This window comes from Heptranchias perlo, chromosome 20 (assembly GCF_035084215.1).
Source record: "Heptranchias perlo isolate sHepPer1 chromosome 20, sHepPer1.hap1, whole genome shotgun sequence".
NCBI lineage: Eukaryota > Metazoa > Chordata > Chondrichthyes > Hexanchiformes > Hexanchidae > Heptranchias > Heptranchias perlo.
The window spans coordinates 41299890-41317501 of NC_090344.1; the positions used below are offsets into that span (position 1 = coordinate 41299890).

Consider the following 17612-nt stretch of genomic DNA (forward strand, 5'->3'; position numbering starts at 1 on the left):
GTAAAAGGGCAAGCTCAGGGCTGATGCCAGGGAGCAGTCCTTCAGGCACAAGAGTGATCAATACCTGGGATGGTCGTCTGGCTGGAAGAGTGGAGCCAGAAACTCTGGAATGATTCATTACTCACCGAGAGCCTGTGATGTAGCGGGGGAAGGACGGGGAACTGTAAATTTCCATCCAAGGATGAGCATGATGGGCCAAATGGCCTTCCTCTGCTCTGCTTATCTTTATCACCACAGAGTGTAATATGAAACAGTGACATGCAGCTTTGCAATATCTGTTGTCTTTTCTCTTTCTGCTGGCTCCTTGTTGGAAGGTGCTTCTATGGGTGCCACCTCCTCTGGGGTACCTCACCCAATTAATGATGTATAAGATTAGACTGCGAGTGTTGACCAGCTATTTAACTATGGGGGGCATCACAGACTAGCCTGATGCTGTCCACGCACCCAGGCTGGATTTTCCTTTCAGGGATGGAGTCGTGTTCAGGAGGGGACCTCCGCCCACCCCTCCAACTTCACCTCATCACCCCCCCACCCCGACCCATTTTGCTGGGTCGGGGATAGTTAATTTACCACGCCCCCCCCACCGGTGCGATTCCCGTCACCAGGAGGGGAGCCCACCGGTGCAACCGAGGAAAACCCGGTGCTCCTGCACCAGGGACCCGAAGAGGCGGCGAGGGACCTTCAAGGGGCCGAGGGGTCCCGAAGGAGGTCAGCTGTCGGCCTGGGCGGAAAATTCAGCCCCCCGCCCAGCGCCCCCCCCCACCGCCGAACTGGAATGGAAGCTGGGGCTTTCTGTATGGTTTAGGGCTACAACAGTTGGCATCTTAGTCCATTCGGTCGTCGTGGAACATCGAGTTATTTTGAAGTCACTTTGAAGTTATTTTGTTTACCACTTCCTCTTCTGAGAAATTAGATCCGAAGGATAGAACACAGAATAGATGTAAAGACAGGTTCCTCCTTCTTTCTTTTGACTCCTGACATGCTGGTATTCTGCTCCCGTCACTCCACCACTGCTGGCTACTGTTACAGCCCTCTGGAACGCCCTTCCTAAGCACCTCTGCCTTGCCACCTCCCTCCTTGCTTCCTAAAGACTCATCTCTCAGACCTGGCTTCCAGCCACTTTGAACCACTCTGTTCCTCCTTCCCCTCTAGCTCAGATTCCATTTTTATGCTCCGATACATCCTTCCGATACGTAGGTGTCAGCCGTGGTTCAGTGGGTAGCACTATCTCCGACTGAGCTAGAAGGTCGTGGGTTCAGGCCCCACTCCAGTGATTTGAACACAGAAATCCAGGTCAACACTTCCGTGCAGTACCGAGGGAGCGCTGCACTGTCGAAGGTGCCGTCTTTCAGATGAAACATTAAGCCGAGGCCCCGTCTGCCCTATCGGGTAGATGTAAAAGATCCCATTGCAATATGCACAGAAGACAAGGGGAGATCAATATTTAATCCCTCAACCAACATCACTAAAACAGACTATCTGGTCATTATCACACACTCTTTGTGGGACCTTGCTACGTGCAAATTGGCTGCCACGTTTCCTACATTACAATAATGACCACACTTCAAAAGTACTGCATTGGTTGTGAAGCCTTTTGGGACGTCCTGAAGTCGTGAAAGGCGCTATATAAATGCAAGTCTTTCTTTCTTTCATGTGAAGAGAGCTCTAGAAACAGAAGCTGTTCCTGTTGAATTTGGAGAGATGATTCTCCCCACCATTTGCCATTAAAATTCAACGAACCTGTCATCAATTAACGCTCACGAAAAGCCCGTTAAAATAAAGCAGAGAGCGGAAACTTCATTTATAAGGAAAACAAAACACAATGAGCTTAAGATAACGCCTTTCTATCACCAAAGTCAATATATGCTCAATCAACAGGAGAAAAATAAAATACCTTCAAACCATCAATAAAATATCTTGTAACAAACAGCAAGATGACACAGTTGAATGAATTTGTAATCTCCTGCATCACTGACTAGTTATCAATAGGTTACTGTACCACACATGCTAGGTAGACAGAGGTTAAATTGTAATAGAGTCGGGCCTTCCCTGGAGGCTTTGCTTGATCTACAAATGCCTAGCTGCAATCACATTCTTTTTCTTGCAAGCACGACAAGGAAGAAAGTGCTGAATTTAAACCTGTCGGCTGCCCTTGGTTCGGACTCGACAGCAGGAAGGTGACCGAGTGGACAGGCTGCATTCTGGGTAGGTCGCCCGGTGACACGTCCGAACAGAAGTCGGTTTCCATTTGATGCATTTTTTTTGAAAAAACCCTGCTGTTTGCCGGCGTTTCAAGTTTGTCTATTCCAAAGAGTTGCACAGAATCCCCCTCTTCGTCTAACTTTCCTACATCCCAACACTGACCGCACCTCAAAAATACTTCATTGGCTGTAAAGCACTTTAGGACGTCCTGAGGAGGTGAGAGGCACTATATAAATGCAAGTCTTTCTTTCTTTCTTTTAGTTCTATCTGCATACCCTTATATCCTTTCTCCCCCTTCTACTTATCTAGCTTCCCCTTATGTGTGAGCAGGCCCATTTCACATTGGCCTTTGCACGTTCGGGCCAGTTTTGTGCAGTTTTTTCTAAAAACCAGCTCAGCAACCTGTTCTGCCCTGCTCCAGTTTTGCCTTAGGGAAAAGGGCAGGGCGGACCACTCCCCTTCACAGGATACAAAATTCATGACTCACAATTTAATGTTATAAGCTGACTGATCTCCCATGGACGGCACTGGGCACGGCTCGGGACTCTCTGCTGCTGAATAGATGATTATATTAAAATCTTTTAAGGTTATTGGGGGAGATCTTCAGCTAAAGCAGAGCGTTGGAGCCCCGAAAATGGTGCAGAATGACTTAAGGCCCTGTTCCCGGCATTGCTCCAGCCTCCGGAGTCAGCTGGAAGGCTGAATCGTGCGGTAGGCCCTTTCAACAACCAAAACAGGGCCCTACGATGTACCTAAGACTCCGTTAGCTGTTTTATGGCACTGCCAGCTGATGGAGCAGCCCAATAGGAGCCCACAGCTCAGCTTTACTGTATTTCTGTGACGCTGGGGAGATTTGAAGTGCCAAATGAAGTAACAATAAAAGTTAAAAGAAATGACTTAAATTAAAACAAATTCTACATCAAAATGAAAGTTTATGCTTAAACTTTAATCAGCATAAAATGACCTACATTGGCTCCCAATCCTCCAAAGTGGCCAGTTTAAAATTCTTGTCTGCGTGTTTACATCCTTCCATGGCCTCACCCTTCTCTGTCTCTCTAACTTCCTCCACCCTTCCAACTCCTCCCTCCGAACTTACCGTTCCTCTGACTCCGGCCTCTTGTGTATCCCCCCTCTCCTTCGCCCCAACATTGGCAGCTTTAACCGCCTAGGTCCCACACTTTAGAATTCCCTCCCTAAACCTTTCCACCTCTCCCACCTCCTTTAAGACCCTGCTTAAAACCCACCTGTTGGACCAAGCTTTTGGTCACCCCTCCTAATCTCTTCGTCTTTGGCTCGGTATCTATTTTCTTCCCACACCTCTGAGAAACAATGTGAGACTTTTTTTTACATTAAGGGCACTATAATAAATGCAAGTTGTTGTTGCAGGAACAGGAACAGGTCATTAGGCCAACAAGATATGGTCAGTAACATGGAGCGCTGACTGGAGTAAATCACTGGGCCCAAGAGTGTGAGGGAGCTGGATTAACATCAGTAGAGGTACAGTCAGTAAATCAGAGTGCTTCAGGATCAACTATGTATCTTAATTTATCCCTCTCAAATACAGACCCATGACCTAGAATCATAGAATCATAGAACCATAGAAGTTCACAACATGGAAACAGGCCCTTCGGCCCAACATGTCCATGTCGCCCAGTTTATACCACTAAGCTAGTCCCAATTGCCTGCACTTGGCCCATATCCCTCTATACCCATCTTACCCATGTAACTGTCCAAATGCTTTTTAAAAGACAAAATTGTACCCGCCTCTACTACTGCCTCTGGCAGCTCGTTCCAGACACTCACCACCCTTTGAGTGAAAAAATTGCCCCTCTGGACCCTTTTGTAGCTCTCCCCTCTCACCTTAAATCTATGCCCCCTCGTTATAGTCTCCCCTACCTTTGGGAAAAGATTTTGACTATCGACCTTATCTATGCCCCTCATTATTTTATAGACTTCTATAAGATCACCCTGAAACCTCCTACTCTCCAGGGAAAAAAGTCTCAGTCTATCCAACCTCTCCCTATAAGTCAAACCATCAAGTCCCGGTAGCATCCTAGTAAATCTTTTCTGCACTCTTTCTAGTTTAATAATATCCTATTCAGGGGTCCCACTCTCTCGGTGTTTGCTCTTTTGGGACTGTTGGAAGCCCAATAGGGATGGAAGCCCAGGCTTTGCACTGTCTCCAATGGCTTCTCTCTATACCCACAAAAATCTGGGCCCTTGTCTTCAGTGGGGACGTAGAGTATATCTCAGGTATCTGGAGGGTATCATTGTTAATAGGCGTGCTTACTTTATGGGTAGTGTCACAGGGCGAATTATCAGCATTAAAACTACCATTTGCAACCCTTCCAAATTATTAGTCTCGACAATGACAGCAGCAGTCACTGTGGGAACAAAAAGATTCCGAAAAATTCCCCAACATGGAGGAAAACAAAGCTGAAAATGTTCAAGTTAAGCACATTTCTTGCAACAATTTGACCGCTGATTGTAAGAAACCCGCTTTAAAGGGGGGAATACAGTCTGGGGGGGCTGGGGGTCAAGAGTTCTATTTTACTCCCAATGATATATTGAAAAAAGATAAATGCTCATAAAATATTGCAAGATATTTTTTAAGGACTGGCAATTTGTCACCACTGTACTGGATCTCCTTGCCTGCGTTCAGCTCTGATCGTCGTCAATAGAGGGGAGCGTCCGAGTCGTGGAGAGGTTCCAATTTTTGCAAAGGGGGCTGATCTGCAGCCAGCTAACTCTGGCAAGGCACATCACTAGCTGGCTGCTCAGTTGGTAGCAGGCGTTTTCCAGGGTCAGGTAGGTCAGGATCAGCTATTTGCCTAGGCCTGTATCACCACCCTTATTACTTTCAATCGAACTACTATGGAACATGACCCCATCAGTAATGTCACAGAGTATCCTAGAGGTGTGGAGATCCGAGACGGCAGGTCTCACAGAGGGGGGGATGAGTAACGTTAAACTATCAATTTGTATTTTTTGAAAGTATATGTGCTATTGTAATAAAGAATGGGGAATATTTTGGATAAATACTGCTTGCCTAGATGCTTCCTTCTCTTCACTTACCAGTTCATCACTACAACAGGCACCCTATCTGAATAGAAGGCTTGCATTTTGAATGAACCGGTTACACACTAAAACCAGTATGTGGCAAAAGGAGGCTTGTGCATCTTCAAAAGACTGTCCCAACTAAATATCTGCCAGATTATTGAACTGCGTAAGGAATATGGTCCAAAGAAGATATTATAACCTTTGTGGAATGATACTAACTTACTTCTTTTCTAGGTATTTGTACTCTCAGCAATTTGCTGTGTCTTTCTGTTTCTGTATAATTAACTTATCGGTAAATAAATCTATTCATTTTAACCTGAGTTTAACAATCTAATTGTGTGGTGGTTGTTGCTTTTCAGAGAAGATGGGAGACCATGGTGGATATGCCACTTCATCTCAAGTGCGTTATACCAGAATTGCACAGTAACTGCTCGTCCTGAGGCACACCAGCCCACTCACAGCATGTATAAAGACACACATTTCAATTCAGAAGAGATTTAGTCTACTTGGGGAAAGTTCCAATATGCTGAGAGCCCAAGTCAAAAGACTTGGGTAAAGGCCCAAACTCTAACACGATACATTAGTCATAGAGTCATAGAAGTTTACAACATGGAAACAGGCCCTTCGGCCCAACATGTCCATGTCGCCCAGTTTATACCACTAAGCTAGTCCCAGTTGCCTGCATTTGGCCCATATCCCTCTATACCCATCTTACCCATGTAACTGTCCAAATGCTTTTTAAAAGACAAAATTGTACCCGCCTCTACTACTGCCTCTGGCAGCTCGTTCCAGACACTCACCACCCTTTGAGTGAAAAAATTGCCCCTCTGGACCCTTTTGTATCTCTCCCCTCTCACCTTAAATCTATGCCCCCTCGTTATAGTCTCCCCTACCTTTGGGAAAAGATTTTGACTATCTACCTTATCTATGCCCCTCATTATTTTATAGACTTCTATAAGATCACCCCGTAACCTCCTACTCTCCAGGGAAAAAAGTCTCAGTCTATCCAACCTCTCCCTATAAGTCAAACCATCAAGTCCCGGTAGCATCCTAGTAAATCTTTTCTGCACTCTTTCTAGTTTAATAATATCCTTTCCATAATAGGGTGACCAGAACTGTACACAGTATTCCAAGTGTGGCCTTACTAATGTCTTGTACAACTTCAACAAGACATCCCAACTCCTGTATTCAATGTTCTGACCAATGAAACCAAGCATGCTGAATGCAGTGATTTCTCATTTTTTTCTGTAAAAGTTAAGACTATCCCAGGGGCCACCATTAGATTCTGACACACTCCTGTCCTAGCTTCTGAAAGACAGTGCCAGTCACCCAATAGAAGGCAATGCTATCATTGTAAACAACAAAAGGAATAATGCACTAGTTAAGTCAAGAAGTACAGAAAAAAGTATAGAATGCAAAATACTCGAGAGACCATGGATGTGTCTGGCCTTGGATAAAAGTTCACCATCTCTTGAGCACAAGTTTAAAAATATATGCATTACTTAATCTTAATCACTGAGAATGCAATGGTTACGGTTTGCCAGACTTTTCTATATCTCACAAAGTAAGTATATAGGAACAGGAGTAGGCCATTCAGCCCCTCGAGCCTGTTCTGCCATTCAATTAGATCATGGTTGATCTTAACTCCATCTACCCGCCTTCGTTCCATAACCTTTCACACCCTTGCCTAACAAAAATCTATCAATCTCGGTTTCGAAATTTTCAATTGAGCCCCAGGCTCAACAGCTGTTTGGGGCAAGAGAGTTCCAGATTTCCACTACCCTTTGTGTGAATCATAGAATCATAGAAAGGTTACAGCATGAAAGGAGGCCATTCGGCCCATTGAATTCGTGCCGGCTCGTGCAAGATCAATCCAGTTAGACCCACTCCCCCGCTCTATCCCGTAGCCTTGCAAAATTTTCCTTTCAAGTACTTATCCAGTTCCCTTATGAAAGCCATGATTGAATCTGCCTCCACCACCCTCCCTGGCAGTGCATTCCAGATCCTAACCACTCGCTGCATAAAAAAGTTTTTCCTCATGTCACCATTGGTGCCAACCACCTTAAATCCAAGTCCTGTGGTTCTTGACCCTTCCACCAATGGGAGCAGTTTCTCTCTATCTATTCTGTCTAAATCCTTCATGATTTTAAATACCTCTATCAAATCTCCTCGCAACCATCTCTGATCCAAGGAGAACAACCCCAGCTTCTCCAGTCTATCCACGTAACTAAAGTCCCTCATCACTGGAATCATTCTAGTAAATCTTTTCCGCACCCTCTCTAAGGCCTTCACATCTTTCCTAAAGTGCGGTGCCCAGAACTGGACACAATACTCCAGTTTTTAAGGTGATTAGCAAAAGAACCAAAGGTGACATGAGGAAAAACCTTTTTACACAGCAAGTGGTTAGGATCTGGAATGCACTGCCCGAGGGGGTGGAGGAGGCAGATTCAATCATGGCCTTCAAAAGGGAACTGGATAAGTACTTGAAAGGAAAAGAATTGCAGGGGAAAGGGCAGGGGGAGTGGGACCAGCTCGATGGGCTGAATAAGAACATAAGAACATAAGAAATAGGAGCAGGAGTAGGCCAATCGGCCCCTCGAGCCTGCTCCGCTATTCAAGAAGATCATGGCTGATCTGATCCTAACCTCAAATCTAAATTCATGTCCAATTTCCTGCCTGCTCCCCGTAACTCCTAATTCCCTTTACTTCTAGGAAACTGTCTATTTCTGTTTTAAATTTATTCAATGATGTAGCTTCCACAGCTTCCTGGGGCAGCAAATTCCACAGACCTACCACCCTCTGAGTGAAGAAGTTTCCCCTCATCTCAGTTTTGAAAGAGCAGCCCCTTATTCTAAGATTATGCCCCCTCGTTCTAGTTTCACCCATCCTTGGGAACATCCTCACCGCATCCACCCGATCAAGCCCCCTCACAATCTTATATGTTTCCTTCAGTGCTGTAACCATTCTATGATTCTATGATTGTGGTCGAACCAGTGTTTAATAAAAGTTCATCATGACTTCCTTGCTTTTGTACTCAGTGCCTCTATTTATAAAGCCCAGGATCCTGTATGCTTTTTTAACCGATTTCTCAACCTGCCCTGCCACTTTCAACGATTTGTGCACATATATCTCCAGATCTCTCTGTTCCTGTATCCCTTTTAAAATTTGTTCCCTCTAATTTATATTGCCTCTCCTCATTCTTCCGACCAAAATGTATCACTTCGCATTTTTCTGCGTTAAATTTCATCTGCCACATGTCCGCCCATTCCACCAGCCTGTCTATATTCTCTTGAAGTCTATCACTATCCTCCTCACTGTTCACTACACTTCCAAGTTTTGTGTCATCTCCAAATTTGGAAATTGTGCCCTGTACACCCAAGTTCAAGTCATTAACATATATCATGAAAAGCAGTGGTCCTAGTACCGACCCCTGGGCACTTTATCAAAGGCCTTTTGAAAGTCCATATACACCACACCAACCGCAATGCCCTCATCGACCCTCTCTGTTACCTCATCAAAAAACTCGATCAAGTTAGTTAAACTAACTTGTTTATCCAATGATGGAACAAAGTGTCCAAGGCCTGAAATATAAAAGAACTGCTCAGTAAACTGACATTTATGCCGCTCAAACAAAACAAAAGCAGAAAGTTGATTGTGTCGGTTACAGTTCTGGTGAGTGCAATTCCCTTCTTATTTAAGCAGCCTAAATTATTGGAAAAACTTTGATCGGCAATTATTGTTGATTTGCCTTAAACAAATTTGCCTTTAACAAATCCGTGCTGGCTTTCCAGTGAAGAAGTGCTTCCTGGCATCACCCCTGAATGGCCCAGCTCAAATTTTAAGGATATACCTCCTTGTTCTGGACTCCCCCACCAAAGTAGTTCTGATTCATTGCAACACAGTGAACTGCAACTTTCATGAAGTAAATTCCATGAAATATATAATTGCATTAAAAACTAAATAGTTTGTAATCATCTAATCATGTACAGATACGATTGTTCAATGCTCTAATGCCCTTTGAGTTGAGCACATCGCTGGCAACTGTATCCAAGAGATTAATCTTTCCATCAGCAACAACCAAAGTTTTTCCAATAATTTAGGCTGCTTAAATAAGAAGGGAATTGCTCTTACCAGAACTGTGACCAACACAATCAAACTTGTTTTGTTGGAGCGGCATAAATGTCAGTTTACTGAGCAGTTCTTCTATATTTCAGGCCTTGGACACTTTGTTCCATCATTGGATAAAAGGGTGAATGGAGTCTTTGTTTGGCACCTCCATGCACCATGGAACACGCAGTTATCTTTCCCAAGTCACACCACTTTGTGAGGAAGCCTAGGAACAGAATCACCACTGCCCAGAGATGATTGTACCTGCACGGCACGATGGCTTTCAACGTCACTTTGAAAAGCCTGGACCGTGGAAAGAAAGGAAGGCTGCGTGTCAGGAACAGCAAGTGAGGTGAAATATTAATAAGAGGTAGTGATTAGAGGGTTAATAGGCTCAAGACCAACCCCAGACCAGATAAAGATGTAAGACTGGGAACACAGTGAGCAGAGAAAGCTGAGAATGGAATGTGAAGTGAGGGTAAGGCACCAACTTGTCTACAAAAGGTGATAAAACTTTAGGGATGAACAAATGTTTGAGCGTCCGAAGAGATAAGAAAGCGATGACCCCCCCCCCCCCACTGCCCTGTCCCCGCCAAGGCCAGCCTGACCTCGCTCGGAGAACAATAAACAGATGGAATCGCAGTGTACACGCGCGATTTGACTGCTGGCGTGCTTGCTTATTAACAGCTCTGATGAAAGGTCGAGCTGAAATGTTTCTCTCTCCGCAGATGCTGCCTGACCTGCTGAGTATTTCCAGCATTTTCTATTTTTATTTCAGATTTCTAGCATCTGCAATATTTTACTTTTGTTGCGTATTAATGCGATATTAATAGTATAGTATTATATTACTATAAAATTAATGATATTAAGATATTCTATGACTATGGGTGTGCTTACGTACTCACCTTATGTATTGAATGGTATAAAGTTAGAAGACACTAGGAAACTGTAGGGACTCTAAATAGTCTTGAAGAGACTACCGTGAGTGGTCAGAGGGTTTAGTTCACGAATCCCCAATGAGTTCATTACTTGTGGGTATCAAGGTACCAATTTCATAAGCACTGCAAATGTTGGCTGTGTATTAATTTGATAAAGGTTATTGATCAGATGACTCTCTGTCCCTTGAGTCTACGAGCCTGCATTGAATTAAAAGGATAATTCAATCCCTTCTAGTATCACTGTCAATGTGGGTAGATCTCCTCAGCCCCCTCAAACAAGGCCACTTGAGTGTGTCTGGGCTGGAAGTCAAGTGGTTTTATGTAAGATAAAGTTTAATCACTCTCCCTGATGGCTATATGCATCATGTGAGCTCACACAGAATTACATAGTATTTACATTGCAGAAACAGGCCATTCGGACCAACTGGTCTGTGCTGGCGTTCATGCTCCACACAAGCCTCCTCCCACTCCTACTTCATCTGACCCTATCAGCATATCGTTCTACGCCTTACTCCCTCATGTACTTATCTAGTTTCCCCTTAAAGGTATCTATGTTATTCGTCTCAACTGCTCCTTATGGTAGCAAGTTCCATATTCTAACCACTGAGTGATACGGACGAGAAGCTCCAGGTTCAGCTCTCGGTCTGTCAGGATTCCTACTCCCGATTGTGATCCACTGCCCCACGCTACAAGGTGCAGGAGTACAGGATCGCCATTTGGGGGAAGACACTGGAGGGCAGCTGGCCAACTTGGATGATGAGTAGAAGAGATCATTGACATGAAGGAGGAAGAGTGGGAGAGAAGGCAGAGCCCCGGGGAGCACCTGAGTTGATGGAAAAAGAGTCAAAGTTTGTGTCATCGACTACAGCACAGATGAACCAATTTGACAGCAAACCAGATCGCCACAAAAGATGCTTTGGTGGGAGACCACGTGATGGTGACTTTAGAAGATGTGGTGCCAGATTCTTCCTCAGACTTTGCAGGTTTCCAAGGCAAATGAGTTCAACGTAGTGACGCTCAGAGGATGAGCTCGTTGGCAGATAATGCCAATACCATAGCGGTTCATGAAGGCAGCCCACCACCACCTTCTTAGGGCAACTAAGGAGGGGCAATAAATGCAGCCTTGCCAGTGTTAACCACCTCCCATGAACAAATAAAAAAAGCTTAAAAGCACTAATTTCAACAGGTATATCAAGTGACCTTTCTTCGCCAAATCGTATTCCCCCAAGTCTACCCACCCATTTAAAAATAAAACGCAGCCATAAATTGAAAAGGGCAATAGAAGACCTCTGTTCTCCAAATCAACAGGCAGATTTTCACACAGAATATGGTCCCAATTGGAGGGGGGGGAGCGGGGATGAGGGATTAATCCGAAAGGGACAGGCCTGCACAAAAATGATGATTCCAACATTCATACTGTGGCACAACAATTTTGTTGTGCTCAAAACAAGTTGGATCCCACAGAGGGTGAAGTACCATACACCACAGAGCCCATAAATCATCATGGTGAGCTAATTATAATGGTGTGAAACAAGGCTTAAAACATCTGCTTGGAGGATAATAGATGGGACTATTTAACACAACATTGCAAGCATATAACTAGAGAAATGTGCAATTTAGCTCACTACATGAGACATCTTACTGATTTACACCCAGTTAAACTATAAGACAGGGTATTTTTTTCTCTCCTCTCTACTCTTGATTGAATAGTTTATACTGGGATATAGTTCCACAGGCACAGACAGCCCTTCAGAACCTCCTCCAAGTAGTCATTCTTCATGCTTGAGCTCAGGCAGTGCGTGCGAGCAGGGTATATCAAGCATCACAGCCAAGTCCAATCCTCTCCTCACCTCAAGTGCACGTGTCTTCTCAGCTGGGATCATACTGACACCATGGGGGTAATTTTAACCCCAAAGAACAGTGGGGGGGGGGGGGGGTTGGGGGGTAAAAAACAGTTTTTTTGAAGTGGGACCGCAACCCGGCTCCAACGTGCCCACTTCCGTGTTTAATCCGTCTGCCCTCTCAGGTGGACGCAAAAGATCCCACGGCACTATTTCGAAGAAGGACAGGAGAGTTCTCCCCGGTGTCCTGGCCAATATTTGTCTCTCAACCAATATCACTAAAACAGATTGTCTGGTCATTTATCTCATTGCTGTTGGTGGGATCTTGCTGTGCGCAAATTGCCTCCCGCCTTTCCCCACATTACAACAGTGACGACATTTCAAAAGTACTTCATTGAGTGTAAGTGCTTTGGGAAGTCCTGAGGTCATGCAAGGCGCTATATAAATGAAAGTTCTTTCTTTGCACCAGTGTGAGATTTTTCCCTTTCCCACATCCTGTGGCCTGTCTGTGCTCTAGGTGGAAGTAAAAGATCCCATGATACTATTTCGCCCCGGTGTCCTGGCTAATATTTATTCCTCATCCAACATCACTGAAGCATATTATCTGGTCATTATCACCTTGCTGTTTGTGGGATCTTGCTGTGCGCAAATTGGCTGTCACGTTTCTACATTACAACAATCACTGCACTTCAAAAGCCCTTCATTAGCTTTCAAGCCCTTTGGGATGTCCTGAGGTTGTGAAAGGCGTGATATAAATGCAAATTCTTTCTTTCAATACAGAGATGCATCCGATTTCTCCAAAGCCAACAAATTCACAGCCAAGCTCAAACCATTATTGGCATACCTTTTAAAAATATTGGCTGCTAAATGTTGCCGAGATGCCCATCCAAGAATTCAATACCCATTCGGCTCCTCCTGTGATGTACTTGACAAATGCAATTATTAACTGTACGACATACTGTTTCAGGAAAGCATCATAGCTCAGCTCATCACCATTATCATCACTGTCTGCTGAAAGTAATTCCATAATGTTTTGCTGTCAGTCCAATATTTATTGGGGTGGGGTAGAGTATTCCAAGGATAATGGGAAGAGCTTATAGTTCCACATGAAAACCCTTCTGTCAACCCAAGTTCATCTCAACAATCTGAACAGGTAAAGCCTCTGTTATAAATGTCACCTGGAATATCCCAAGGATTATGTTCATCAACCAGAGACCCCGTTTTTTATTTACCAGGGTTTGCCTGTGCCATACAGGTCTTGAGGTTCCAGCCCCAGTCTATGTTGATCTTAGGGGGCGATGGTCGTAGGGATGCTACAGTTGGCCTAAGCCCCCTTGAACTAGATTGGGTAAAATTCATCAGGGTTTGCAATGTTAGGCACTATTCAACGATTCATTATTAGGAACTAAATGCGTGTGGACATCAGATGAGGACAGGATCAGGCTTGGCTGTGATGCCTTCACTGATAGATTAGCCTGTCGATATTAACTGTCAGGCCTATACATAAACAAAGGCCTATTTCTGAAGGACTCTAAGGTTGCCAGTATCTAAGGGGCTGTATCTCAGCAAGAGCCTTCATCTTCATCTTCAAGGGGAGAATTGAAAAAAAATCACAACAGGCAAACCCTAACCTCTATTAGGAATATTCTTTGGATTATGCCCACCAAAGAGAGATCATATTTCCGACCAATTGAATTATTTGGAGCTATCCCAGGTCAGATACAGCCTGGTTTAGATGTAAAGCTCCTTTCACTCAACCCAACAACGTGTCCCAAAGAAACACCACCTTTGGCACTAGTGTGTCACACCAATCACCCTGTGCCTTTCCCGAATGAGACTACCAATTTAGTGCCATCAGGTTGGACTGACACTCCCCAAACTCATTTTGCACAGGATTCATCGCCTGTACAGAGGAGGGTTTCATCCCACCAGTCTGCCTCAGAGTTGAGCACAGTTACCCAAGGTTGTCTAATTGTTTTTGCAGAATATTACAGGATGCGAGTTTAATTATTTTGAACATGAAGATAAGGAAGGCTTGCTTTCAGCATACATAATTAGAATAGGAAAAGAAACAAGAGCAGATCCCATGAACACTAATGAAGTAAATTAACTCCTTGCTTTTATAAAAAAAAACTCTTGTAAAAGAATTTGTAAAATATCTCCATTTATCCTGAGAATCACTTCCTTAGATACACCCAGTTGAATCAACTTTAATTAATAAGAGAAACCTCTCATTTTACAAACATGTTATTCTGCAATTAATTTGCAAGCACCCATGGTGCCTCTGATGAATTCTGTTAAAATCTTAACAGGATGAGCTTGGATTAGGAAAACATTTAGTTGGTCCAGTAAATAGTGACTAATAAGGCTCGTTGTGAACCTAAAAAAAGCTCTTCACCCCATCAAATCGAATCAATTTAACTCTCCTCTCTTATTGCTACTAAGCTCCAAGTGTCCTGTCCTCCACATTATTCCTCTCTCTATTTTCAGAGTTAAAATCAAAAGCCGTATGTTTTAACTCATTTTTTCCCAGGACCTCAAAACTGTGGAACCCTTTTACCTCCTTCGGGCTTTTCTTCCTTCTACAATTGTCAGCCTTTTAAAACTCCAAACTTGGTGTCACCTGTTGTGTGTGCGCGGAACTGGATTCAAATAAGATCGAAGAGGAGCCATTCGTTTTTCAAGATCACTCTTTCCAACACTGTTTCAGTAGCCCTGTTCGAATTGCTGATGCTCCACATTCCCAGCCAAGCACTTCGCAAATGAATGACAGCATCACTTCCAAGACCAGGCCCCATCTGCTGGATCCGTATGCAATTACATGATCTGCTCTTTATGTGCAGTTTAGCTTTTTTTTCAATTTCCTATATATTGGGCCAGAATTTGCTGTCAAAATAACGAAGAGGCAAGTGGCACTCGCCGTTATTTATGTGTAAATGCTACAGCAACTTCAGGCGAAGGGCAGGTGCGCGGTTAAATGTGGAAATCCGAAGGTCACCGATCCGCCGCTAGCTTTGTGAAAGCAGCATCTCGCTGTCTGCTTCACCGTTGAAATGCATTGATTGGGGTGAAGTTGCCGTATTTGCACAATAGACATGAACGAAGCTCGCCACAGAAAGTTATGTCTTGTCCATTTCAGTCGAAGTACCCTTTTAACAACGTGATAAGTGTTAATTACTGCCGGTCCACCTCTCTGGCACTGGAAATTAACAATACATGTGTTGGGTCTCACTCCTTCAGGTTTTAATTGTTGGAGATTTTAAAAATGTGAAATTTTAAATTTTACATTTTTCTTTTAACTTTTCCTTTCTCAATGTGTTTTCTCTCTTAATCCAAACTTTCTTTCCCACTCTTTATTTCTATTTCTGTACCTGATTTGACATTGAATTCACCCACTCTAATTTACACTTCTTGCTCAGTCCTTGCGCTGTTAATTTCACAATCCTTCAGTCTGACTGGTTAAGGAGATACACAGTTACTTGTCCTGTTCACTCAGGACCCAGATGCCCTGTTTCCCCCCCGCTGTGACGTTATCAGCTCGCGCTTTCAGCAACTTGCCACACAAAAAATATAAAAACCTAAACTTGCATGGGTAGGTCGAACAAATTATGGCCCATTGTATTTTCAAGAATTTGCATTCAAATACAGATTTTATGAAGCCCCTGCTCATTTTGATCATACTATGCTTGATGGAGATGCCCATTGATACATCTAGCTTCCTTATAGTTGTCCTTGTGCTGGGAGAAGTAACGGTTTATGGTTTGAAGCAATTTATTTGCTCGTGATCTCTGGCAATGAGTTGGGTAGGGGAAGGGGAGAGGTCCCAGCTAACAGCGAGCCGTTTGGTTGGGTTTGCTGTCCTTGGCGAGAGTTGGATTTCCAATGCTGCTCAGCTTTTTCCCCTTGCAGTTTGGGTGCTGATGGGGGAGAGGGGTTGTACCAAATGAGCCTCCAAAAAGAGATCCCAGTTCCAGGTCGATGCAAACATCGTTTGCTTGTTGCGGGGAGGGTAGTCCTCTACCACAGTGTTGGGATAGACCTTGCATCCAACAATGAGAGTTGCACTAGATTCCAGGGATGAGGGACTTTAGTTACGTGGATAGACTGGACAAGCTGGGGTTGTTCTCCTTGGAACAAAGACGGTTGCGAGGAGATTTGATAGAGGTATTCAAAATCATGAAGGGTCTAGACAGAGTAGATAGAGAGAAACTGTTCCCATTGGCGGAACGGTCAAGGACCAGAGGACATAGATTTGAGGTGATTGGTAAAAGAACCAAAGGTGACATGAGGAAAAACTTTTTTACACAGCAAGTGGTTAGGATCTGGAATGCACCGCCTGAGGGGGTGGTGGAGGCAGATTCAATCATGGCCTTCAAAAGGGAACTGGATAAGTACTTGAAAGGATAAAATTTGCAGGGCTACAGGGAAAGGGCGGGGGAGTGGGACTAGCTGGATTGCTCCTGCATAGAGCCGGGGCGGACTCGACGGGCCAAATGGCCTCCTTCTGTGCTGTAACCTTTCTAAGATTCTATGATTCATTGTGCTGCAGGGACCCCTGCTGTCCTCACAGTAGGCCCAGCAATGATTAGGCTAGGTTACAGTCGCCAACACTGGTTGGACGTATTCCTGGAGGTTTCATCACATGACCTCCCGCCTCCAACCACCCCGCCCCCGATATCGGCCGCCCGAAATGTCCATCCTCGCGGCGCCTCGCCTTCCCACGCCCATTGGGAAGCGAACAGTCTCTAATATTTTTATAATTAATAAACAAACAAAATGAACACACAATTTTTTCTCATGCCCATGTAAGTTTTCTCCCTGGTTGCTCACAGCAGTGTCCTGGAGATTAATCTTTAATTCCCGGAGAGTCCAGGACAATCCTGGAGGGTTGGCAACCCTTACGCTAGGTCCTACACCAACTAATTACTACTTCCTGATTTGTCCTGTCTTCTGTTTTGCTCTTTTGAACCTTGTTAGTGTGCCGCCTGATGGCCCTTGGCTCTTCGCCAAGATTCTCAACACTAATAAAAAGACAACATGTCGAACGGGAAAAAAAACAAGCTATGGGTGAGTTTCAAGAAGAATTTTCTTTCCCTCTTCTCCCCTCCTCTCCTAAAGGAGCTAAATGGGTTGGGCTACGGTTCTACCAGTGCCTGCAATCTTTTGCCCAAGTGACCACTCTTCACGTGCGATCAAGCCAGTGAGCGTTATCAGGCTCATCACCTGTTGGGGGGAATCACAGCCAAGTCTGATCCTGTACTCCTGAAACTGCATCTGCTCGATTTCCAGCAGGAGTCACTGCACACTGACCAGGAGCAAGGACTCTGGGCAACTTGTTCACCCTCACTCGCCTTGGAGAGTTGAAGCCGATTGCTACGCAGACTTACATCAAAGACTGGGTATCAAGTTTGGTATCCTCCTTATCTCTATTGCTCAGTAATGCACTCCAGGTTAAAAGAGATAT

General features: G+C 44.4%; 1 long non-coding RNA gene across 1 annotated transcript; it reads left to right on the top strand.

Annotated features, from left to right (window-relative positions):
• The first annotated feature begins 2053 nt into the window (after window positions 1–2053).
• Window positions 2054–5548, top strand: LOC137336131 (uncharacterized). The gene is made up of 3 exons (XR_010966580.1): window positions 2054–2418; window positions 3589–3699; window positions 5281–5548. It is a non-coding gene; the product is annotated as an uncharacterized lncRNA (long non-coding RNA).
• The last annotated feature ends 12064 nt before the right edge of the window (window positions 5549–17612 follow it).